This window comes from Coptis chinensis, chromosome 2 (genome assembly GCF_015680905.1).
Source record: "Coptis chinensis isolate HL-2020 chromosome 2, ASM1568090v1, whole genome shotgun sequence".
Taxonomy (NCBI): Eukaryota; Viridiplantae; Streptophyta; class Magnoliopsida; order Ranunculales; family Ranunculaceae; genus Coptis; species Coptis chinensis.
The window spans coordinates 69,925,268-69,952,773 of record NC_141457.1 but is presented as its reverse complement, the minus strand read 5'-3'; the positions used below and the strand labels follow the sequence as shown (position 1 = coordinate 69,952,773).

Sequence of the window (27,506 nt, the reverse complement as noted above, 5' to 3'; positions counted from 1 at the left end):
AACGTTCAACTAAATTAGACGAATTATTCAAAACTAAAATTTCACAAATAATGTCTATAACATGCTAATTTGAGCAGCATCCACTCGGAACTTCTTCTTGATTCTACTACTTCTGGCGACCAATCGACCAATCTGGCATAACAAATTAAAAAAAAAAAAAAAAAAAAACGTAAGTAAATTTATTAGAAACATTAATAAACCTAATACACACTCAAGTTGACAATGCATGTGAAACTATGCACCTCCTATATGCGTAAATTGGTGCCCATAGCCAAAAGCTTATAAAGAACTTATCAAAGTTATAACTCGATCACATTCATAAAGGTACAGATCAAATAAGAAGACAAAAATAGCAAAAAACTAATAGATTTTGAACTAAATTGTACATGTAAATGCCAAACCATTAAAAAACCTCGTGTCATAAAGTTATCACCAATGAAACAATAAAATAAGTAAGGCTAAACATAAAGTAAATCAAGCAAACAAGCTCAACTACAAAAAGCAGTTCCAACAGATGGCATAGTCAGATGTAAAGGTATCGACCAACCTATAATGAGATTTTTAACCCCCTGCCTATGATTTAGGAGTCAAGAAGTCCTGCCTTTGGCTATTCCTTCTATCCCTTGCTACTGTTTAACAGGAGTGGAATATCCTTTGTCCTAACCTTTATCCTTCGGCTATTCCTTCTATCCTTTGCTACTATTTAATAGGGAGGCTCGGGGAAAGAACCTAAGCACAAAAACACGCACTACCGCCAAAAGGAACAAAGGGCGAGATGGATAGGCTAGGATCGGGAAGCTCAACCATCAACAAAAATGCTTTCGAAGAAGGAAGGGCTGGGCTCTAGAATAACGTTTAAGCCATATGTGTTGAACCAACTCTTTTAAGGTAACATATGAGACCGATCAAGTGTAGGAATTAGTCTTTGGAAATTGACCCTATCTTTCTTCGGAAGGGAAAAATTTGTTTGGCGAACCACTATCTCTTGATTGATCGATCATACACTTGCTTTTCAGCGTGATAGTTTTCTTGATATTCTTTCTACAACTATAGATTTGGAGCCAATCGGGTATGACCGTGTGTCAAACTGTGTGTCGGTGAGGAGACGAAGGAATATTCAAATTGATTCCTTTCATGACATAGACAGATTACGCTTTTTCATCATAAATCACTTTCATGACATAGACAGGTTACGCTTGCTTCTTGCTGCTTTACTAAATGGTCAGAATTGGCTTTATACTCATTATGCCAAGAAGAGCATCAACTACTATAGTTTTGTTCTACTTAATTCATAAAGCGTAGAAATCAATAATAGATCGGAAGGATGTTTGAGATACATTCTAACTAAAGAAGACTAGAAAATCATAGGATAACATCGTTTCATTTTATTGCTTAAGCGAATTTATCATCGTCTCTAGAAACGGGTTATTGATTGTTGATGTAAGAAAAATTAATAACTACAACAATAAGCTTACACCGTTAAGAAAAAATCAAATCCGATGCAATCTACTCTTCCACCGATTAACTTCGTCCTCCATATCTTCCACATCATCGTATTACATATCCTTTTGGAAGAACTCCAAGCAAGTATGCAACCGAGGAAATGACCTGCTTCATGCCGCACAAAGAATAAATACTAATGATAGCGGAAAGACATAAATACATTAACAAGTTTGTCTATGTCCAAGATCCAGAAAGCTGCAAATCAGGTTTGCATGATCATTACTTCCTTGTTTTTCCATACATGCTCAACCCATTCACTAACTTCAGTGTCAAATAACAATCTACTAGACGTGCTTAAGCGTAGGGTAGTACGTGAAAGGTATCACCTCATTAGAGAAGAATTACAGTTAGGAATATGTACGTAGAACTAAAAGAGAAATCCGTCGCATGGAATATGCCTAGAAGTTGGAGTTTCCTAGTTTAATGGGTCTAGACTGCAGGCACATCCACGCACAAACACACATGAACAGGAGTGAAGAAAAAGAAAGCCTTTCTCTTATATATAGAAGTTTTTTACTTCTCAAAATATTCATCCTCAACGGGCGGTTTGAATCCAATATGCACTATGTTCTAATCGAATGGAAATATAAAAAGTTAAAAAAAATGAAACTGAATTGACATCCTATCGGCCGGATCTATAGTTCGAACCTCTGTCTTTACATTGTGTAGATAGATCCCTAATGGCGGTAAAATATCTGGTGTAAATATGTACACACCACAATTTATAAGATCACTCACCGTTGATCACAAGAAAACGACATTGGTCGAAAACAAGTTCTCATTTACAAGCTGCCGACTATACACTGAAAAGAAGTTGAATCTAAACCGATTACGCATACAAAGGTCTCGGTTTCTCATTGTAATGTAATAATTAATTTGGTGATAGGATCTGCCACCAATTCCCCAAACTGATTTCTTCGATTCGGGTGAAACATGCACATGAAAAGTGAGGAAAAAAATGAGCATGATAAAAATCAACTAAGCCGACATCAAATCTACTCAAACAAAGTTCATGCTTCATTAGCGACTGAATCACTAAGATTGTTCCCATCCCACCATAACTTCTATGGGCAAATGTAATGAAGGGCAAGCCAAAAACAACAAGCAACAATGAGATCACAAAGAAAACAATTCAAGGTAGAAACAGTTATGGTTTTATTATTAATAGGAGTATTAAACATCAGCGACTTGATAGACCTACCACGCATTTAACGGCAATGGAAAACTCTGTAGCAAAACGTCACAATTCAGCAAAAAGATGTGTGGATCGCCACATTAAACAACAACCATATTAGCTATGTTATTGGAAATGGAATCCGCGAAACACGGAAAAAATCATTATACAAACAGATCTCGATCAACATGAGTAAGGAGAAAAATAGAAGTCAAACCCGGATTATCTTCCATGATCGGATCTCTAAAGTTGTAAAGTTCACCGGTGAACCATGTGGTTTATCTTCTTTCAAGTATCTATAAAATTTCAGCATTGCAATTGCATATCAATAAGCCCCAAACTTTCGGATAGTTAAGTAACCAAAGTTAAAGCTAGAAACACACTAGTGCATAACAATTACCTTCTTTGGGACTCTAAGCTCATTAGAAACGGACGAAACATATAATGCGAATTCACACTCCTCATAAAACCCAACGAGATAGATTTGCACCAAGTTAGGGATCTACACAAGCCCATAATTCATCTTAATTACATAAATAAAATAAAATAAAATTATCCAAACACATAATAGAAGTATTAAAGAGCATACCCTTTTACAAGCTGAAATTGGATGATGAACCATTGCCTGCCCTGCCAAAGGAAATAATGGCTTGGGTATATTCAACGACAACGGTCAAAAACGAGTTCCTGCAAAATCCAAACACAATAACCAAAATTCTACTAAAAAAAAACAGACACCACCAATCCAACCTACCAATCTAAACACTAAAATTTCAACTAATTCAATCATAATCAAATCAAGATTTCACCTTTAGTTGGTCCACCAACCATGATCACAAAGAACAACTTTCTCTTGAGCTCCCCATCTAAAAACCCAAATTCTATCCAATCTCACTATCTCTCACTTGTTTATCTAAAACCATGTAAATTAGACAAGAAATTTTATTGCAGCAATAATAATATATGGCGAAGTGTCCGAGAGAACGAGATCACGAGAATATTTGAACAGAGCTGGTTTTTTCCAGTTATGAGGACAGATATAAAAACTAATATAAAAGAAAATTGTACTTGTTCAGAAAGACGCACGAGAGTTTATTTGAGATAGAGTGTCGGTACTGCAAAGTGGATTATTATTTATTTATTATTATCGCGTAAAATAGTTGAACACCACTCAATTTGCGATAAGTTTGCATACATACATTCAATTTCTCCTGGGACCCTATTGTGTGTTGGGACTTGGGATATGATTGAATTGTTATTAAGGAATATATATACTATGATTCTTGTATGATATTAGAAGACACATAGACAATGCTCTCTACGCTAGGGATTCTAGTATTACTCAATGAAACAAATTTATGCACTCTAACTAACTTCGGACTTGATTAACACAAATATAAACTCTCAATAACTTGACACGAGAGAATCTAATTAGGTCAACCAAAACGGACCACATTGACACGCCTTTTTTCTGGACTTTTGTTAAAACAAAAAAAGTTACTAGATTCCATTACTTTTACTCTACTCTACTTGAGATAATTATCATTTCCTACCCTTAACTATTCTCTCTCTCCCTTAACCCAAAAACTCACACATTAAAACTCTTCCTCCAAAAACGTCCCAATAAAAGGACCAACAAAAAGAAAAGACTAGTGTCAAAACAAAGCGCCATGGAGAGGTTTATCTCTACCAAAACCTCTCCTAATTCTCTCCACCTCTCCTTCTCTCGAATCGGTCGAATTCGGTGTTCAAGGACTTGGGTCATCTTAGTTCCCACGTGTTGAGTTTGGCGAAGTCGGTTAGGTTTCATTTAAGCGAAACACTCTTCTTTAAAACTTAAATCCATAATTCAATGCTCTACAAAATATTATGTTACACCTTCTTTGGTATTTGTGGATTAGGTTGACCCGTCAAAAAGTGTAACTCCGGTATAGTAGGAGACAATTTCAATGCCTTTGACAAGCTTTCAAGTGATGTACAAAAGTAAGTAGAAGTTGTATCCCCAAGATGTAAAACAACACAAGAATCCAAAGGAATACAAGGGTAGAACCCAAAAAGGCCAATTCCCACACAAACAATAAAAGCGGTAAAAATAGTCAATGTAACCACTAGTGTCACATGGTATTTGGGATTTAAGAAATAGACACTTGGCTTTATAGCCTTTTTTGTTTTTCGTAACTCTCTGTAATCTTTTATAGCATCGATAATCAATTGTAGATTAGAACTTGAAACAAGAGTACTCTTTGATGTGAAGAAATAGGCGATCAAGAACAAACCAAAGAGTAAAACAAAGGAGATGTTTAAAAACACAAGATAAGCCTTTGATTTATTTAAAAACCAAAACTAGCCATTCCAAATAAACTTCTCAATATTTAAAACCTTAAAAACAGGATCTAAACATGATATAAAGACATGGTTCATACATCATTTTGATCACCACAACCTCAACAAAGCTAACTTGTTTTCACTTGTTACTTGAAAAACACATGAACATAAGAAAAGGGTGTTGTACCATTAGGATAAAAACTAAAACAAACAAAAAGATGTAACAATAATTTGAAGAAAATGATCACTTTCGATATACTAAAATGGAGTTTATACTTGAAAATTAACAATTCCCAAAAACCCAACCCCATATAGACAAGCAATCAAACAATTCAAGTGCTTTTTATAACTATCTTGATAACCGGATGAAAACAAAATCGGTGAAGCTAAGTACCCTAATTATTAGTTACCATTTTCAAAGCAAGCTTCCTTCCACAGATCAAACAATTTCGTACTGAAATATTGAATAAAGGTATGTCCTTTTTGGCACCACAGAAGCTAACTTTAAAAACCCTGCGAGATCGAGCAAAAAAAGCGAGATTGGGAGAGATAAGATTGCGAGATGTGGAGAGAAAGAGGACGTGTAATGGAGATAGAGGAAAGAAGTTTTGGTTGAGATAGAAGAGGGAGAATGGAATCTAGGGTTTTTTTTGTTCTTTCTAATTTTATTTTCTAATTTTTGAGAACTGGAAGCAGGAACATGAAAACTCTAGCGGGCTGAAAAATATTTTCAGCCAAAAACTATATGTCCGTCCAAACCAAAGCCAATTAGCAACACCGGAAAGGTCGACAAAGGGGACTACACCAATGCGGGCCAAAGCGGGTCGCATGATAGGGATTTAATTTATAGCAGCACCACAGTTGTTGCCAACAACAAATATTTTCAATTTAATTATCTTTTTAAATTTAAGTGCACACTTTTGCAACGCACAAGGTGTTGTTCTAGGTATTTTCCAAATTGAAAATTCTATTAAGATGGATGATCTTTAGCAACGCCAAATGGTGTTGTAAAAGATGGTTTTTTGCAACAAATTTTAGGCGTGGCAAAAGAGTGCGCTGCAATAGACCCCTTTTGTTGTAGTGTGATTGCCATTAACACTGAGTCAAGCTTTTGTTTTTATACATTCAGATCCAAAAATTGTGCATGGGCTTGGAGCCATGTTTTGGGCGAAGAATCGTGCCCAAAACCTAATTCTTTCGATCTAAAAGGCCTCTTCAGCTGCAGTTGGCTTCCACAGACTTTTCGTCCACTTCTGCTCCTCTGATTGGGTCAAGGCTTAGACCATTGCAAAGCTCTTTCCGAGCCGGTCGTTTTGACATAAGGTAGGCCTCAATCCGAGGTCTGAGTCCAAAGATATGGCATTCGGAAGTTCTCACGACTTTTGCTCATTTATCTCGCTAAAGTGGCAAATTTCTCGCACATAATGGACTTTGAAGCCCGAAATGCATAAAAACGCTGTGTCGGTATTAACTCTTACTTATTATTCACATAATTGGTCTAACAAGTATGATTATTAAGGGGTTAAAACTACAGTTTTGGGCTCTTATCAAACCACCCCAAAACGACATTTTGCTTGTCCTCAAGCAAAGATGAAAATTAGAATAAGTGACAAAAAATGGAGTTCTACCTAATCTCGTTTATTTGAGTGCGATTGCATTGACCATATGCAACAAGGCCTTAAACCACTAGGAATTCCCTAGTGGACGAGTTATAACCTCGTGAGAGTTTTCGATGAAGGTACTCACAAACTTCATCTATACTCAAACGACTAAGAAAATAAAACTATTGTTTCCTTATTCATGCTCAACTATCTATACATCTCTCTAGCAATTACATAAGAATAACCGGTCAAAATCCTAAGTTAATATATGCATAATAATCAATCATCTACAATAAACATATATACAATGATAGTAGTACTATCAAATGTTTAGCGGGTTTGTTTCGAGAACTTGGAATAAGCGTCCTTAAGTAGGTTCTCACAATAATAGTCAAGAAACAACACTCTGATTTTTCCACTCAAGTTTTGCTACTCCGATTATGCGTGGGCACACTTTACCTTACAATCTCAATGACAACAAGGAAGCCGGGGTCGATCAAACACATCTGCCACTTACTATCACACTAACCTATTCCTAATTGAGCTAGAGGTCTTTATTAGGTGTTACGGGGATTAGGAGATGGTTTAAGAAGGAAGGGAATGGATATTCTAAAGGACAAGTCTGAGATAATAGAGTCTTCATATTATGTAACTAGAGAAAACCTTGTTATTTACTTTTGCTTCTACAATTTGTTTCCATCCTTAGCCATATATATATATATATATATATATATTTTTTTTTGGCTTTTGACTCCCTTTTATTCTATTTTTGGAGTTTTTATTTTATTTTATTTATTTATTTATTTATTTATTTATTTTTTTTTCTTTTCCTTGGATGGAAACTTCTTTTCTTTTTTCTGAAGCAACTAACTAATTTTTGTTTACCACGGGTTTTTTCTCTTCTTTTTTCTTCACTCATTTTATTCTCGGACTTATCTTCATTGGGTAGGTTGATTTATTATATATATATATATATATATATATATATATATATATATATATATATATATTTTTTTTTTTTTTTTTTATTTTGTTTTGTTTTTGTAGCGGGGTAAAGGAATTGTGGTTTATGGAAGGGCTAATGAAAGGCTCGAGTGGCGACTAGCGGAAAATAATTCATAGGTTTGAATTTACGGCTATATCGATCCAAAGAGCGGCCTAAATTCTCACTTAGGATATGGTTTAGTGATCAAGCAAGTGGGCGTGTGATTTCTCTATCCGGATTTTACTTCTCCCTTGTGTCATTTCTCAAATGTTTATTTCATATAAGGCTTTAGGCTATATTCTCCACGAGTTTGTAGAATAAGTACTCTAGCCTAGATTTGAGAAACTTACTTGCTAACAATCATAGATACTCATGTAATATATTTATAGATAGATGCAAAGATTATTACCTACATTATTAACCTAAGTTTCTAACAATTATTACGATCAAATGACTATGTGAGACTTCTAGATTGTTAAAAAGCACGGAGAAAGAAACAATACCAATATTCCTAAGTGTATAGCATAACTTATTTGTTTATATTTTTTAAATTTTTGAAATTTTTAACTAGAAAACAAATGCATATTATATATTTATATCCTAGCGGATGTCTTAATTACACGCGTGTTTCTATGCCCCCAAACAAAAAGCATGCTTTGTCCTCAAAGCATTGTAAATAAAGAGGGTAGGAAAAATACCATTGAAACGCTGCGTGAAATTTAGAAACATCTACAAAAACAAGGTTAGAACGTACTAATATAGGAAATAAAAGCGGCCTTGACTCTATAAGAGTTCCACCCATTATGGGGTTAACATAATTAAATTGCTTGGGACATAAGCGGACACTAACAAGAACTAAAACTTACCTCCACTCCCGTTGTTATTAAGTCATCTTCGTCATCCTCTACTTCTATAAAGAAGTGAGGTTCCTTCAGCGATCTGCCATGCTATGATAATTTGCCGGGCTTCACGCCATTTATCATCTATGGTTGCTAACCTATTAAGTGCCACTTGGTGCGATGGGGTGTAGGGTGCAACTGGTGAGGTTGTATCCGCCACCCATGCCAAGTCATTGCGGAAAAGATCGAATAATACTATTGGTGGGTCGCACCATATCTACCTTAATCCAATCCGTGAAGCGTGTACAAAAAGCGGGAAAGAAACATAGCATATCATTGAAATTAGAGCGGGCATAAGAAGGTACTTATGCCTCATGGTATGGGCTCGTGCTAAACTAGACATCAAAGTCCCGAAGGTCATAGAACCGGCGTCCATTGGCTAAAAGCAAGGAAAAGCGCAAGTGGCGTCATTCCGCGGAAAACGCCATTCCCCAAAATGTTTAGCATAATCCAAAACATAACAGTTCCTATGTTCATGGACGGGGCTACCAAGGAACGGCGTTATAGTCCCGCCTTGGTCCTCAATCTGGAAAAATGCCTGCCCCATAAGCCTCGTGCAAAGACTCATAAGTATAGACATGCATATTATCGACCCAATAGCACCATGGGTCTTGTATCTCAGCCGGGCATAGCAAGTCGAAGAACAAATGCTAGCAAGAACACGGTAATTTCCATTGGTTCATCGTCAATGGTGATGGAGAACACTTGTTCTCCATCCGGTCTCTCAAAGAAAATGCAGTTATTATAAAAATAAGATGCAAGTCTTTGGAGAATAAAGTTCACCGGTCTTACCATAAGAGGTTCCCGATAACGTATGTGATCACCTCATGAAACCAAGCACCGTAAGTAGTGCTTTGGAACAAATCTTGAAGGACTGTTCGGTATTATTATGGGAGATGTCATCTCAAAACTACGTTCTGGAATAGTTGCAAAACGACCCGGGCACTGTAGCGAAAAACTGGAATTTTCTGGTCGGAGAAGTCGGTAGGCTGGCGCTCAAATAGAAGCGCGGCGGCGCTCTTTGTATTTTAAATTCCGATAACTTAGCGGTCGCTGACTTGAAGCGTGGCGCCTTCGAGCAAATTTTTCTGACAGAAGTGTAGAGCGGCCAGCTCAACTAGAAGCGTAGCGGCGCCCAGAGTTGCGATTTTGTGAAAATGGAGGCGAAAGCGTGGGAATCGCGGGTGTGAAGGGTGAGTGATGGGGTTTAGGTGTAGTGTGAGTTGTGAGGGGTAGATTGTATCAAGTTTATATAGGTTTAAAGTTGCTAGAATGGATCGGAAAGTTGCCAAAACTAATTCTGGCGGTTTCGAAATCCTAAAATTTCCAAACTTCAAAATCGGAAACAACTCACATCACGGATTCTATTCAAACCCGTTATCTCTTATTTGGATTTTATGATTGAATGTACCTATTTAATCTAGATTTCATCCTACAATGATTCTCAATCATAGATAGGCCTAAACTCCATATTTTCACCTTACTCCGCGATGATAAATTCTAACACTAAGGTTTTATAAAAATACAGACTTGAAATGATAAAACCACCCCAAAAAGTTGGGAAGGTGGGATCAATATGAAACAAGCACACATACTGAAAATAACCCTTTATATTATAATTTTCATTCGGAGGTCCTTTCACTTACAAAATTCAAATTACGAGAATAAAAATTACATTACAATAAAAACAACAAAAATAAATAAAACAACAACTTATAAAACAAAAATAACTACGACTATCACTCCTCATCCTCTCTAAACACCTCGCCAGTGGTGGCTGAGGGCACCTGATCTGTAGTGGTGGCTCTGAGCTCCGAAGGTCCAGCAGCGATGGATCGCCGTCGGCCGGCGCTCATGCCCTAAATAGCTGTGTCCTCGAGGCGATGCGTATGAGGTGGGAAGCGTGCTAGCATATCCACTCTAAAGCTGGCGCCGGGCTTCCATCTCGACCCTCCAGCGCTCCCATCTCTCATCCTCCCTGCGGGTGCGGATCTCAAGTTGTGATGAATGGTGCGCCTGTCGAGTCCGGAGGTCTGCCTGAAGAGTTGTTGAGTGAGCATGCCCCTATGAAGCATAGCCATGCCATGTTTCGACATCGACCAACACCTGGGAAGGCATCCGTATCAAAGCAAGTCCCATCCTCCTCATCCTCCTCCGAATCATCCTGCTCCCCCCGGCTCCACCATCCTCTTCTTCTTCCTCTCTATCCTCAGCCCTCCTCCAAACTTGTTGGACACACTCCCTATGAATCTGCGGGTTCACGGTGCGGGGGTAATGTAAATCCTCTCGGATCAGGGGAGTTGCTTTCATCTTCGACATGATCTTAGTAATAAGCCGCGAGGGGAGGTGCCAAAGACCTTCGAACCCCTAATAATGTTCGGCAAAAACTCGGGGATGCAGAAATCATACTTACGCTCTGGAGTACCCATAGGGCGATGGAGGCAGGTCGGACCGATGTCAGCGACCTTGTCCTTGCCTAGGACATTCCGACCAATCCAGCGGCTGTAGCCGGTTGGTTGGTCTGAGGATGCTGGCGAACCTGATGGGAGTTTGGATTGTAACTCCCATTGATGGCCAGATAACTCCCATCAACGGCTCTACCCGTCAAAGCGGGGCTCTGTAAAGTGGCCTCGGATGGATTCTAGGCGGAATGCCTAGAATCTCGACCAACGACCCGATGAAATCAACTCCACCTCTTCTTCTTCCCGACCACAAAAATCCTACTCCCTTCCAACTCCACGGTGTTGTAGAACCGTCGGACCAAGTCTTCATGGTAGAAGTCTTGGTCGAAATACCGAAGACTATTCCGGTCTCTACTAGCCATTCGTCAAATAAAAGCGGTAGCGAAATGGTCGGCGATGAAACTTGCTCGGTATAATTCGGCGTTGTTGAGCCATTTGAAGTTTGAATACGGTTTGGGGTTTGTAGGGGTGTGGTAGTGGCGGTTTAACTTGACCGACCGAAGGAGCGATGGTGGTGGCGGTGTGGTGGCGCCAGCACACCAATTTTTGATTTATTGGTGGTTTTCTTGGGTTAAATTGGTGGAGTTTGTTTTGATTGGTGTTTGAAGTCGATTAGGGTTGGGATTTGCTTTTTTTGGCGTGGGTTGTTTTAGTTTTCTTTTTATTTGATTTTTGTTTTAGGTTTAAGCTTTAAGCTTGGCGTTAATGGCGGTGGAAGATGAAGAACGCGATGAACTGTTCGGTGAGAAGGTAAAGCCTTGGCCGCTTCTCCATGGGTGCGGTGGGCGGGTTGGACCCCAAGCCCAAAATCGAAATTTTGATTTTTCGATTTTTTTTTCGCTAATTTCAAATCAAAATTCCCGCCGTTACCGGTCCGATTTTTGCGAATGAGGTATGGAAATGATCAGGAGAGAATTTCCTATCAATGATCCATAAAACACTCTATTCCGACTTCAGATGACATACGTGATAGTGGAAAACGCCTCGAAATCGTGCATGGCGTAAGTTATCTTGAGCGAATGAAATCTAAATTAATAGATTATGTCAATCCGAATCGTAATACAATAAAAAGCGGCCTAAGCAACTCTAATGGGACATAAAACATTTTAGTATGCGGAAACCACGAACACCCCACCCCCAAACAATTTTTTTACAACGAAGCTTAGAAAATTTGTTTTAGCGATGGTCTTTTAAAGTCGATTCGAGACTTCCTAGATTACTATGTTTATTTTTATTTTTTATTTTTATTTTATTTTTAAAAGGAAAAACAATAAGCAATAAAGACATAGTTCACACCATAGAGAAACATGACTCAAAATCCGAGAAAAACATGCAAGAGTGGAAAAGCGTGAACTATGTGAACCGTGGACTTAGGATCCGGTACTTACAGCACACACTCCATAGGGAGGGCCGGTTACCTTAATGGTGCACTCACCAATATATTGGAATGAAAGGAAATGCACCAACACAGAAATTTGAGTGGATTTATAGTCGGATACTCAAGACTTTATCTAAAACATATGTATGAACATCACGGTTGATCATATATCAACAACCAGAAATAGTTGTGGATCATTCCATAAATAAATATCACAGAAAACATATCCAAACACAATCAAACACCAATTTTCCCTATGACTCAACCTAGTGATATGAAAGGGAAGTCGGATTACCCTATTGTGTAACCTATCATGCACCTTCTTTTAATTTTTGAATGAGTGGGTGTTCTAGTAAATAAGTGTGGAAAAGTGAATGGGTGTGGAGAATATGGTGGATATGGATAAGTTTTAGAAAGACAGCACTGTACACAATGAGGGATGTGGTTTTAGCACCGAACTCATTCATTGTGTGTGTGTAGGGACTGTCTCAATTCTGAAAATGAAGGTGTAAAATAGGTTGTCCTTACGAAGTATCTGTTTTGCTAGGAGGATTTAAAAATTATGAAGCACGGAAAAACAAAAGGATCGAGTGCAAACTCGAGATTCCTTTGAAAGGGTGGAAGGAGGGGAGTCGAGGTGGATATTGTGGAAGTTAGTTCTTGATAGGGTGAATTTTCACTACTCGAAAAAAACTTCATCAAATTCCTCATCTAGATTGGTCATATCCACATTACTATGGTAGTCCTCTACATCTTTGAGAAAGTCATCTATCCGTCCTCATCAATAATATGTGTATCGACTAGTGTAGGAATGGAAATATTGGAGTCGACTTTCCAAAGGAAAGAATTTTGGGCATATGACTATCGGGGAGCGTGTTGTTGAAATAATCTCGAGCAAAGCTCTCCGATCATGCTAACCTCTCCATCCATAGAAGCGAATCGGATGGCTGTGTCCTTGTTTTAAAACATTGACTTCAACGACAAGATGGCCAAAAGACATGGACATTGAACCATCACGGCAATTAATGAAGCGCATTGGCGGTTGCCGGAAAAGGGGCCCTAAAATAATCGGAGACCCAAGTCGTTAGCGACTTACGGATCGAGGACTACAAAATCAGCGGGATAGTAGAAATCCTGAACTTTTACCAACACATTTTTACTACACCCTTAGGATACTTAATAGACCGATAAGCTAATTGCAGCGTCATTTTAGTGGGTTGCATCTTGTCTAGACCTATTTGTCTATACAAATAAAATGGGAGTAAGTTAACACTAGCCCCGGTCTAATAGCGATGGTCGTTATAGGAATCTCCTAAGGTGCATTATCTGATAGGGCGACCGAGGTCCTTGTGCTTAACAATTCCATTATGTTCGGATAAGGTTGGGAATTTGTTACGTTAAAAAGCGTCTTTTGGTATATTTGTCTTACGCCTAGTAGTACACAATTCCTTAAGAAACTTAGCATGGTGTGGTAGCTTTTTATAGCTTGAGGAAAGGAAGGTTTATAGTTAGATTCTTGAAAACGTCCCTAATCTCCTCGTAAGTTGTATCTCTAGTTAACATGGCTAATTTTTGTGGAAACGGTGGTTTCTGTCTATATTTAGCAATGGTATCACTTGGATGTTTAATGCGTGGCTTTGTTTCTTAGGTTGTGTTGTATGGCTGGTACCTCTCTACAATGGTAGGCTCTTAGGTTTCTATTTGGTTATCTAGTAAAATAGCGGGTGTAGGGGCTACTGGTGGGGTAACTATAGGCATAGTTACCTTGTTATCAACCACTCTGCCCGAGCAGTGGTGATGACATTATCTCACCTACATTTTCATATTCATTACTATTATTATCGGTGACCTCAAAGGCTGTGTTTGTTGTTTTAGGATTAGGTATTGCGTTACACGGAAACACACCTTTGGGTTGGGCTTTATCTTGAGCCAACTGTTGGGTTAAATTATTAGCAGTTGTAGAAGCATTGGTTAGATTGAGCCATGGTTTGGAAAAGTTTTTTGGCTCACTTGTATGAAGGTGTCAAGGCGATCCGGTTGGGTGGGTGTAGTGTTCACGGGTGAATTATTCTTGGAACTATTTCAGTGAATTATTTATTGGTGGATTTTGATAGTTATTATTTACGGAACGATACCTCTATTAGCATTATAATTATTATAATTACCTTGACCTTGTGCTTGACCTTGTCGAGGTTGCACTTGGTTGTTATAATTATTAAAATTACCACGACTCTGTCCTTGTCGTAGTGGAGCTTGGTTAAAAGCTGCGTTAGCCTAACATATTGATTATTGTACCCTTGAGGTGTGACTTGTTGGTTATTCCGCCAACCGAAGTTGGGATTTTGTCTCCAAGGGCGTTAGGTTCACTATTAATGGAACAAGCTGTTCATAGGCTATAGGGCGATGGGAATCGGGATGCTCGGGGCTCAACAGAAACTACATGGGTTTGAATTTACATTCATGGCGGGGATATGCTTTTGTTGTACAGAAATGGCCTCTACCTTTTTTTAGTGAGTGATTCAATTAGAGTTTTAAGCTTCGGAATCGTGTTTAATTTCAAACATACCGTGACCTTAAGCTGTTGAAGAAGAACTAGGCGGGCGGGGATATCATCACTACCCCCAATTATTATTTAAGCTTAGTTTGGTCTTCTAAAATTTATAAGCCTCAGAGGGCTCCTTTACTTAAGAAACTACCCCCATTCATAATGTCAAGGACTTCTTTATGGTGATGTTGAAGTCCTTTGAAAAGGCGAACTAACGTGTCTTTTGCTAGGTTATAGTGTGGACACTCTATAAGCGGTCGGTGAAAGCGATTCAAGCCTCTGAAAATGATTCATGAGGATTTTGTCGAAAGAAATGAATCTTGGAAAGCATCTCATCCGTCTTTAGGGGTGGGTAAAAATGTTCCATAAACAATGAACAAGTTTAGCCCACGAGTCCGCAGAATTAGTGACGGGCAGTTAACCAAGGCAGCAGCCTTATCGGCTAAGGTGAAAGGGAATACCACTTAATTTAATTTGTTCGAACCAACCGTAGGATGGTGGAATGTTGTTAGGACTTGTTCAATCCCTACTGCGTGTCTTTGTAAGGTTTTCATGGTCTAAACCATGAAAAGCGGGTAACAAATTAAAATATTTGGAGGGATTAAAAATCCCGGTGGAGTACTGCTAGAGCGATGCAAGATTTGGGGCTATCGCTCAAGGCTTTGTAGAAGTCGAGAGAGGAGTCTCTCTTTCTTCCCCGTTATATCGGTGGTGTGTGTGGAATAGTAGCTAGAGGTGTAGTTTGTGGTATACTAGATAGACTTGTTTGTTGATGTTGGTGTGTATTTCGTTAGGTGTTTTGTTAGGCGGACCTTAATCTCATGCAAGACTAAGTCGAGCTTAACTAAACATGCAACACTCCAAACAATTACGATATACTAGTATAAACCTCTAACGAGATCGCGAGGTGTGGAAGAAAGGAATACCTGATTCGTCCTTGCTTAAACATGAATAGCGTCTTGTTATGCAGCGTGTTCGTGTATATAAAGAGAATAGAACAGAACGAAAAACTTGACAACTCGAAGATTCGAATCAAAGCTGTGGAAATCCGGAAATTTCAAAGGCGCTGGTAGCTTTTTCTTAGGCGGTAGGCGCTCTATGTAAATTTGAAAGTCCAGAACTGGCAAGCGGGGTCGCTCTCTTTGAACACGAGGCGATTATGTATTGATCAAATTCGGTAACATAAGGCGAAGTTAAATCTCTTTTAAGCGCGTGGCTTCGGTGATATATTTTCCTCGGAATTTTTCCAAAACTGAAAGGCAACCACCGGTATGAATCAAACAAGGGTGGGTGGGTGAAATGGGACTTAAAATTACTAATTCTATTATGAAAACAATGCTAAAGTGCAACTAAGGCGGCGACGGTTTTTTGATAAAATTCAAATGACTAGTCTACCTCTGAAAATGAACTATGAATTCCTGGCGTAAAGTAAACTAGAACTATTCTTTTCGTGGTTGATTATCAAGATTCTACTCGATCCTATGAGATATAGTGGAGTAGATAAGTTAGTTCCACTCTAGTTCCCTAGCATGGATTGTTTTCTAATCTAACTAATTCGTTTTAAGTCTATGAGAGAGTTTCGAAGGGAATTATACTCACGATCTGACTACCCGCCAGATGCAACTAGTGGGTTATCGAATACTAAGGGAATGCTCGTTGATTCTATGATAAGGAGTTAGAGGATTGATTCCACGCCCGCTTCAACAATCCACTAACGGCGAATCGTCGTAATCCGAATTGAATGCCCGCTTAGAACAATTGGTTATTCTAATCCCTAATTATACATGGCATTTCTACCCGATTCATAACTAGCATGTGAACAATTAAATCCATTCTCATGGTGAACTAATCGTCTCTAGAGTGGAATAGAAAATCGACGACTTCTACGATAATCGGAATCAAGCTTTCATCAAAGGCTTCAACCCCCTCTAATGGAGGTTTAGCCTTGAATCATTCCGCAATCATTTCCATTGATTAAAACTAAACATAATATAAAGCATTGAAATTTACTTAATTTAACAATAATGAAATCTAATTTAATGACTAAATTGAAATAAGGGCGAGGAATTGAAATTAGATCTAGAATTGGAATGACAAAATCGAAATGGATAAAGAATACTACTTTATTGATCTAATCAAATGAAGAACAAGATTCAAGGTTTAATCTAATAAAATGAATAAGATTTGAAACTATACTTTATCTAAAAACAATTAAATAAAACTAGATCTAGAAGCTATTTTTTAATGGCTGCTTTCTATTCTAAGCTATCTACTATTTTCTAACTACCCAGCTCTTGTTGCCATTAACAAGTCAGTCAAGCTTTTGTTTTATACATTCGGATCAAAAATCGTGCATGGGCTTGGAGCCATGTTTTGGGCGGAGAATCGGGCCCAAAACCCTAGTCTTCGATCGAAAAGGCCTCTTCAGCTGCAGTTGGCTTCCACAGACTTTTCGTCCACTTCTGCTCCTCTGATTGGGTCAAGGCTTAGACCATTGCAAAGCTCTTTCCGAGGCGGTCGTTTTGACATAAGGTAGGCCTCAATCCAGTGTCTGAGAGTCCAAAGATATGGCATTGGAGGAAGTTCTGGCGACTTTTGCTCCTTTATCTCGCTAAAGTGGCACATTTACGCACATAATGGACTTTGAAGCACTGAAATGCATAAAAGCGGCGTGTCGGTATTAACTCTTACTTATTATTCACATAATTGGTCTAACATTATGATTATTAAGGGGTTAAAACTACTGTTTTGGGCTCTTATCGATCGTAAAAATAAAAGCATGAAAATCGCCGCCCGGTGGACACACTCTGCGGGCCGAAAGCATGATGAGTCGGCATAGGCGGGTGGCAAAGGATGGTTTCAAATTGATACCACCTGGCAAGAGAGACACGTACCAATTAAAACCGGTGGTTTGAATTGACATAATTTAAAACAAAACCTTAAATGGAAAGTGAAGGAATGAAATTAAAACGGTTGAAAACAAAGTTTGTTTGAACCATTCAATTAAGCATAAAAACAAAATCTTAAATATTCACGGATCACTCTTGTATCCTTTATATATATGAAGGGTTAAGCCTTCATTAGAGCGCCTTAACGCTTTAATCACTTTAAATTTACGCTTAGTTTTTCTTGATGCACATTAGCCATTTCCATTTCAACAGCTTAAATTTGTAAAGTTATTTTACCATAATATGATCATTTCTTTTCTAGTTTAATTTTTTGTCTGCATTTATTCACTTAATGTATCGACAAGTTTATTATTCCTTCTATGATGATGAGCTAATCCCCGCCGGAGGGTTATCTTGCTTCGTGTGAAAATCCGGATTGACTTCGTTAATATTCTAGAATCAACTACTTAAGGAATTAGGCATAGAATTAACATCCGGTCCCAAAAATGGCCCGAGGCCAGTACAAAGTTGGATTCGCGATGCTCCAGGGAAACCGGTCCTGTAATTTTTGGTGTCGAGGCAGCTCTCGATTCGTCCGGTGATGTGAAATCGAGCGGAGCTGAAATAATATACCGGAGATGAGGTATTATTGAAACTCCTTATGCTTGATGAATCGACCTAGAGATGTGGGCATACCTAGGGATCGATACTCAGCGTCGTCTCCGAAGCAGGCAGCGAACTAGAGATGTAGTGATTTGGTAATAAAAGCTGTTGAAAAATGATTCTTGCATAAGCATGATTAACTCTCTCCCTGTTTCTCTAATTTTTGTTTACCTACATTTAATCGCCGCGATAATTTACATTACCATTAATTTAATTAAAACCAACTAAAAAGAAACCTAAAATCCTACTCACTAAAAGTTGTAATTCCGGTTATTGAATCTATCCGGCCTTAAGGTTTGGACGATCCCTTACTTCGACCTATCCACCAATCCCACGTGAGTAAGGTAACTTGACTAAAATGTAACGACTATCTGGGACGTTGGAATTTGGACTTTGGACTTGGGTCTTTGGACTTCGACTTTGGGCTTGTGGACCTCGGACTTAAGAAAAATAAATGGCCGACACCCAAATAAGCGTTCGAATAAAATAGAGTTTATCAAATGCGTATTTTACGCGAAGGACTCTGGACTTAACGTAATAATTGGAATACATCCATAAAAACCCCCTCCACCTCCTCGTCTTTTTAATTTTCATGGCTACCAGGCGGCGTTATAGTCTACGGTCACCTGAGGAAAATACGCGTAAAAGCCGTCATAAGTATGAACATGCATATTATCGACGGTAGCACCATGGGTCTTGTATCTCAGCGGGCATAGCAAGTCCAAGAACAAATGCTAGTAAAGAACACAGTAATTTCCATTGGTTCATGTCCGGTAGTGATGGAGAACACTTGTTCTCCATCCGGTCTCAAAGAAAATGCGGTTATTATAAAAATAAGATGCAAGTCTTTGGAGAATAAAGTTCAGCCCGGTCTTACCATAAGAGGTTCAAGCCAGCGTATGTGATCACCTCATGAAACCAAGTAATTGCGTGCTGGAACAAATCTTGAAGGACTGTTTAAAGGTATTATTATGGGAGATGTCATCTCAAAACTACGCTTGGAATAGTTGCAAAACGACCAAGACAACGCCGCAAAAAACTGGAATTTTTCCGTCGAGAAGAAGAGGCGCGTATCTCAAATAGAGGCTGCGCCAGCTTTTTTATTTTTGTAATTCCAACTTACGCTGGTCGCGCTTTTGACTTAATGCCTGGCGCTATCGAGCAAATTTTCCGATGAAGTGTAGGCCTGAAGGCCAACAAGGTAGCGTATTTCGAGGTTCCAGCCCGATTTTGTGAAAATGGAGACGAAACGTGGGAATCAGCGGAGTGTGAAAGGGTGAGTGATGGGGTTTAGGTGTAGTGTGAGTTGTGAGGGGTAGATTGTATCAAGTTTATATAGGTTTAAAGTTGCTAGAATGGATCGGAAAGTTGCCAAAACTAATTCTGGCCCGTTTCGAAATCCTAAAATTTCCAAACTTCAAAACGAAACAACTCACATCCCGGATTCTGATTCAAACCAGATATCTCTTATTTGGATTTTATGATTGAATGTACCTATTTAATCTAGATTTCATCCTACAATGATTCCTCAATCATAGATAGGCCTAAACTCCATATTTTCACCTTACTCCACGCATTAAATTCTAACACTAAGGTTTTATAAAAATACGGCGAAATGATAAAACCACCCCCAAACAAGTTGGGAAGGTGGGATCAATATGAAACAAGCACACATACTGAAAATAACCCTTTATATTATAATTTTCATTCGAGGTCCTTTCACTTACAAAATTCAAATTCACGAGAATAAAATTACATTACAATAAAAACAACAAAATAAATAAAACAACAACTTATAAAACAAAAATAACTTCGACTATCACTCCTCGTCCTCTCTAAACACCTTCGCCAAATGGTGGCTGAGAACCTGATCTGTAGTGGTGGCTCTGGGCTCGGAAAGGTCCGGCAGCGATGTGATCGCCGTCGGCGGCGGCTCATGCCTAAATTTGTGTGTCCTCGGGATGCGTATGAGGTGGGAAGCGTGCTAGCATATCCACTCTAAAGGCAGGGCTTCCATCTCAGCCCTCCTGCTGCCCCCATCTCTCATCCTCCCTGCGGGGTGCGGATCTCGAAGTTGTGATGAATGGTTTGTCGAGTCAGGAGGTGCGCGAGAGAGTGTTGAGTGAGCGCATGCCCCCATGAAGCATAGCCGTAAACCGGCATCGAACCAACACCTGGAAGGCATCCGTATCAAAGCAAGTCCCATCCTCCTCATCCTCCTCCGAATCATCCTGCGTCCCCGGCTCCACCATCCTCTTCTTCTTCCTCTCTATCCTCAGCCCTCCTCCAAACTTTTGGACACCTCCACTATGAATCGCGGGTTTCAGTGCGGGTAATGTAAATCCTCTCCGGATCACGAGGAGTTGCTTTCATCTTCAGCATGATCTTAGTAATAAGCGCGAGGGAGAGGTGCCAAAGACCTTCCGAACCCCCAATAATGTTAAGCCAAAACTCCGGGATCAGAAATCATCATACTTCGCTCTGGAGTACCATAGGGCGATGGAGGCGAGTCGGACCGATATCATGACCTTGTCCTTGCCTAGGACATTCGACCAATCCAATCCCGGTAGCGGTTGGTTGGTCTGAGAATGCTGGCGAACCTGATAGGAGTTTGGATTACTAACTCCCATTGATAGCCATAACTCCCATCAATGGCTCTACCCGTCAAGCGGGGCTCTGTAAGGTGGCCTCGGATGATGGATTCTAGGCGGAATGCCTAGAATCTCAGCCAACGACCGATGATCCAACTCCTCCTCTTCTTCTTCACCAACCGCAAAAATCCTACTCCCTTCCAACTCCCCTGTTGTTGTAGAACCGTCGGACCAAGTCTTCATGGTAGAAGTCTTGATTAAGTACCGAAGACTATTCCAGTCTCTACTAGCCATTTAAATCACCGTAAAAGCGGCGCGAAATGGTCGGCGATGAAAACTTGCTCGGTATAATTCGCGTTGTTGAGCCATTTGAAGTTTGAATCGGTTTGGGGTTTGTAGAGTGTAATGGTAGTGGCGGTTTAACTTGACCCACCGTGAAGGAACAGTGGTGGTGGTGGTGTGGTGGCATGACACCAATTTTGATTTATTGATTGGTTTTCTTGGGTTAAATTGGTGGAGTTTGTTTTGATTGGTGTTTGAAGTCGATTGGGGTTAGGATTTGCTTTTTTAGCGTGGGTTGTTTTAGTTTTCTTTTATTTGATTTTTGTTTTAGGTTTAAGCTTTAAGCTTGGCGTTAATGGCGGTGGAAGATGAAGAACGCTGATGAACTGTTCGTGAGAAGGTAAAAGCCGAGCTGGCGCTTCCATGGGTGCGGTGGGGCTGGTTGGGCTGAAGCCCAAAATCGAAATTTTTGATTTTTTCGATTTTTTCTAATTTCAAATCAAAATTCCCGCCGTTGGGTCCGATTTTTCGCGAATGAGGTATGGAAATGATCGAGGAGAGATTTCCTATCCAATGATCCATAAAACACTCTATTCCGACTTCAGATGACATACGTGATAGTGGAAAACGCCTCGAAAAATCGCAGGCATGACGTAAGTTATCTTAACGAATGAAATCTAAATTAATAGATTATGTCAATCCGAATCGTAATACAATAAAACGGCCTAAAAGCAACTCTAATGGGACATAAAACATTTTAGTATGCGAAACATTAACACCCCACCCCAAACAATTTTTTCTGTCCCGAAGGCTTAGAAAATTTGTTTTTAGCAGATGGGTCTTTTAAAGTCGATTCCGAGACTTCCTAGATTACTATGTTTATTTTTATTTTTATTTTTTATTTTATTTTTAAAAGGAAAAACAATAAGCAATAAAGACATAGTTCACACCATAGAGAAACATGACTCAAAAATCGAGAAAAACATGCAAGAGTGGAAAAACGTGAACTATGTGAACCGTGGACTTAGGATCCGTACTTACAGCCACACACTCCATAGGGAGGGCCGGTTACCTTAATGGTGCACTCACCAATATATTGGAATGAAAGGAAATGCACCAACACAGAAATTTGAGTCGTTTATAGTCGATACTCAAGACTTTATCTAAAACATATGTATGAACATGCAGGTTGATCATATATCAACAACCGAAATAGTTGTGGATCATTCCATAAATAAATATCACAGAAAACATATCCAAACACAATCAAACACCAATTTTCCCTATGACTCAACCTAGTGATATGAAAGGGAAGTCGGATTACCCTATTGTGTAACCTATCATGCACCTTCTTTTTTTAATTTTTGAAATGAGTGGGTGTTCTAGTAAATAAGTGTGGAAAAGTGAATGGGTGTGGAGAATATGGTGGATATGGATAAGTTTTAGAAAGACAGCACATTACCACATGAGGATGTGGTTTTAGCAATCGAACTCATTCATTGTGTGTGTAAGGGACTTTGTCTCAATTCAAAATGAAGGTGTAAAATAGGTTGTCCTTCCGGAGTATCCTTGCTAGGAGAGGATTTAAAAATTATGAAGCCTGAGAAGAAACAACGGGGATCGAGTGCACACTTTCGAGATTCCTTTGAAAGGGTGGAAGGAGGGGAGTCGAGGTGGATATTGTGGAAGTTAGTTCTTGATAGGGTGAATTTTTCACCTACTCGAAAAAAACTCATCAAATTCCTCATCTAGATTGGTCATATCCACATTACTATGGTAGTCCTCTACATCTTTGAAAAGTCATCTATCCCGGCCTCATCAATAATATGTGTATCGACTAGTGTAGGAATGGAAATATTGAGTCCCGACTTTCCAAAGGAAAGAATTTTGGGCATATGACTATCGGGAACGTTGTTGAAATAATCTCGAGCAAAGCTCTCGATCATGCTAACCTCTCCATCCATAGATCGAATCGGATAACTCGCGTGTCCTTGTTTTAAAACATTGACTTCAACAAAGAAGATGGCCAAAAGACATGGACATTGAACCATCACGGCAATTAATGAGCGCATTGGCGGTTGCCGGGAAAGGGCGCCCTAAAATAATCGGGACGAGTCGTTAGCGACTTACGGATCGAGGACTACAAAAATCAATGGGATAGTAGAAATCCCCGAACTTTTACCAACACATTTTCGACTACACCCTTTAGGATACTTAATAGACCGATAAGCTAATTGCAACGTCATTTTAGTGGGTTGCATCTTGTCTAGACCTATTTGTCTATACAAATAAAATGGGAGTAAGTTAACACTAGCCCCGGTGTCTAATAACGCGATCGTCGTATAGGAATCTCTAAGGTGCATTGTACGATGGGATCGACCGGGGGTCCTTGTACTTAACAATTCCATTATGTTCAGATAAGGTTGGGAATTGTTCTGTTAAAAAGGCGTCTTTTGGTATATTTGTCTTACGCCTAGTAGTACACAATTCCTTAAGAAACTTAGCATGGTGTGGTAGCTTTTTTATAGCTTCGAGGAAAGGAAGGTTTATAGTTAGATTCTTGAAAACGTCCCTAATCTCCTCGTAAGTTGTATCTCTAGTTAACATGGCTAATTTTTGTGGAAACGGTGGTTTCTGTCGATATTTAGCAATGGTATCACTTGGATGTTTAATCGTGGCTTTCTGTTTCTTAGGTTGTGTTGTAACTGGTACCTCTACAATGGTAGGCTCTTCAGTTTCTATTTCGGTATCTAGTAAAATAGCAGGTGTAGGGGCTACTGGTGGGGTAACTATAGGCATAGTTACCTTGTTATCAACCACTCTGCCAGAACGGAGAGTGGTGATGACATTTATCTCACCTACATTTTCATATTCATTACTATTATTATCGGTGACCTCAAAGGCTGTGTTTGTTGTTTTAGGATTAGGTATTGCGTTACCTGGAAACACACCTTTGGGTTGGGCTTTATCTTGAGCCAACTGTTGGGTTAAATTATTAACAGTTGTAGAAGCTGTTGGTTAGATTGAGCCATGGTTTGGAAAAGTTTTGGCTCACTTGTATGAAGGTGTCAAGACGATCCGGTTGGGTGGGTGTAGTGTTCACGGGTGGTTATTCTTGGAACTATTTCCGTGAATTATTTATTAGTGGATTTTGATAGTTATTATTTACCTAACGATACCTCTATTAGCATTATAATTATTATAATTACCTTGACCTTGTGCTTGACCTTGTCGAGTTGCACTTGGTTGTTATAATTATTAAAATTACCCTCGACTCTGTCCTTGTCGTAGTGGAGCTTGGTTAAAAGGCAAGGCCGGGCCTAACATATTGATTATTGTACCCTTGAGGTGTGACTTGTTGGTTATTCCGCCAACCGTTGGGATTTTGTCTCCAAAGGGCTTAGGTTCACTATTAATGGAACAAGCCCGCTCATAGGCTATAGGACGCTGGGAATCGGGATGCTTTCGGGGCTCAAATGAAACTACATGGGTTTGAATTTACATTCATGGCGGGGATATGCTTTTGTTGTACGTGAAATGGCCTCTACCTTTTAGTGAGTGATTCAATTAGAGTTTTAAGCTCGAATCGTGTTTAATTTCAAACATACCGCGGCCTTTAATCATTGAAGAAGAACTAGGCGAGGGGGATATCATCACTACCCCCAATTATTATTTAAGCTTTAGTTTGGTCTTCTAAAAATTTATAAGCCTCCGAGGCTCCTTTACTTAAGAAACTACCCCATTCATAATGTCAAGGACTTCTTTATGGTGATGTTGAAGTCCTTTGAAAAGGCACGAACTAACGTGTCTTTTGCTAGGTTATGGTGTGGACACTCTATAAAGCGGATCGGTGAAAGCGATTCCAAGCCTCCGAAAATGATTCATGAGGATTTTGTCGAAAAGAAATGAATCTTGGAAAGCATCTCATCCGTCTTTAGGGGTGGGTAAAAATGTTCCATAAACAAACTGAACAAGTTTAGCCCACGAGTCCACGAATTAGCTTTGGGCGGTTAACCAAGACGGCAGCCTTTATCGGGCTAAGGTGAAAGGGAATACCACTTAATTTAATTTGTTCAACCAACCGTAGGATGGTGGAATGTTGTTAGGACTTGTTCAATCCTACGATGTCTTTAAGGTTTTTCATGGTCTAAACCATGAAAAGCGGGTAACAAATTAAAATATTTGGAGGATTCTCAAATCCCGGTGGGTCTGCTAGAACGATGCAAGATTTGGGGCTATCGCCAAGGCTTTGTAGAAGTCCGAGAGGAGTCTCTCTTTCTTCCCCATTATATCGGTGGTGTGTGTGGAATAGTAGCTAGAGGTGTAGTTTGTGGTATACTAGATAGACTTGTTTGTTGATGTTGGTGTGTATTTACGTTAGGTGTTTTGTTCGCCGGACCTTTAATCTCATGCAAGACTAAGTCGAGCTTAACTAAACATGCAACACTCCAAACAATTCTCGATGTACTAGTATAAACCTCTAACGGAGATCGCGAGGTGTGGAAGAAAGGAATACCTGATTAGGCCCTTGCTTCGCTTATGAATAGCGTCTTGTACGCGTGTTCGCTGTATATAAGAGAATAGAACACCTGAAAAACTTGACAACTCGAAGTTCGAATCAAACCGGTGGAAATCCGAAATTTCAGCTAAGGCGCTGGCGCCTTTATCTTAGTATGCCAGCTTCTATGTAAATTTGAAAGTCCAAGAACTTAGCGCTGGTCGCTCGCTCTCTTTGGAATCGGCGCTTCGGTGTATTGATCAAATTCCAAGAACATAAGCTGGTCGCTCTCTCTTTAAAGCGGCGCTCGATTATATTTTCGCGAATTTTTCCAAAACTGAAACGGCAACCACACGATGAATCAAACAAGGGTGGGTGGGTGAAATGGGACTTAAAAATTACTAATTCTATTATGAAAACAATGCTAAAGTGCAACTAAGACGGCAGCGGCGCCATTTGATAAAATTCAAATGACTAGTCTACCTACGAAATGAACTATGAATTCACAACGTAAGTAAACTAGAACTATTCTTTTACGTGGTTGATTATCAAAGATTCTACTCTCAATCCTATGAGATATAGTGGAGTAGATAAGTTCGTTCCACTCCTAGTTCCCTAGCATGGATTGTTTTCTAATCTAACTAGTCGTTTTTAAGTCTATGAGAGTTTTACTGGCGGGAATTATACTACGATGCGACCTACCCACCGATGCAACTAGTCGGTTATCGAATACTAAGGGGAATGCTACGTTGATTCTATGATAAGGAGTTAGAGGGGGATTGATTCCACCTTAACTCAACTTAATCCACTAACGACATTTAATCGTCGTAATCGAATTGAATCGCCGCCAGACAATTGGTTATTCCTAATCCCTAATTATACATGGCATTTCTACCAATTCATAACTAGCATGTGAACAATTAAATCCATTCTCATGGTGAACTAATCGCCTCTAGAGTGGAAACGAAAAATACTTAATTTAACTTCTACGATAATCGAATCAAGCTTTCATCAAAGCTTCACAACCCCCTCTAATGGAGGTTTAGCCTTGAATCATTCTGCAATCATTTCCATTCAGATTAAAACTAAACATAATATAAAGCATTGAAATTTACTTAATTTAACAATAATGAAATCTAATTTAATGACTAAATTGAAATAAGGACAGGAATTGAAATTAGATCTAGAATTGGAATGACAAAAATCGAAATGGATAAAGAATACTACTTTATTGATCTAATCAAATGAAGAACAAGATTCAAGGTTTAATCTAATAAAATGAATAAGATTGAAACTATACTTTATCTAAAACAATTAAATAAAACTAGATCTAGAAGCTATTTTAATGGCTACTTTCTATTCTAAGCTATCTACTATTTTCTAACTACTAGCTACTGACTGCCATTAACACTGAAGTCAAGCTTTTGTTTTATACATTCAGATCCAAAAATCGTGCATGGGCTTGGAGCCATGTTTTGGGCGGAGAATCGGGCCCAAAACCCAATCTTCAAAATCCAAAAGGCCTCTTCAGCTGCAGTTGGCTTCCACAGACTTTTCGTCCACTTCTGCTCCTCTGATTGGGTCAAGGCTTAGACCATTGCAAAGCTCTTTCCGAGCCGGTCGTTTTGACATAAGGTAGGCCTCAATCCGAGGTCTGAGTCCAAAGATATGGCATTCGAAGTTCTCACGACTTTTGCTCCTTTATCTCGCTA

General features: G+C 39.2%; 1 pseudogene; it reads right to left on the bottom strand.

Annotated features, from left to right (window-relative positions):
* Nucleotides 1–2,125: 2,125 nt before the first annotated feature.
* LOC147517474 (uncharacterized) lies at nt 2,126–4,188 on the bottom strand (annotated as a pseudogene).
* Between the last annotated feature and the right edge of the window lie 23,318 nt (nt 4,189–27,506).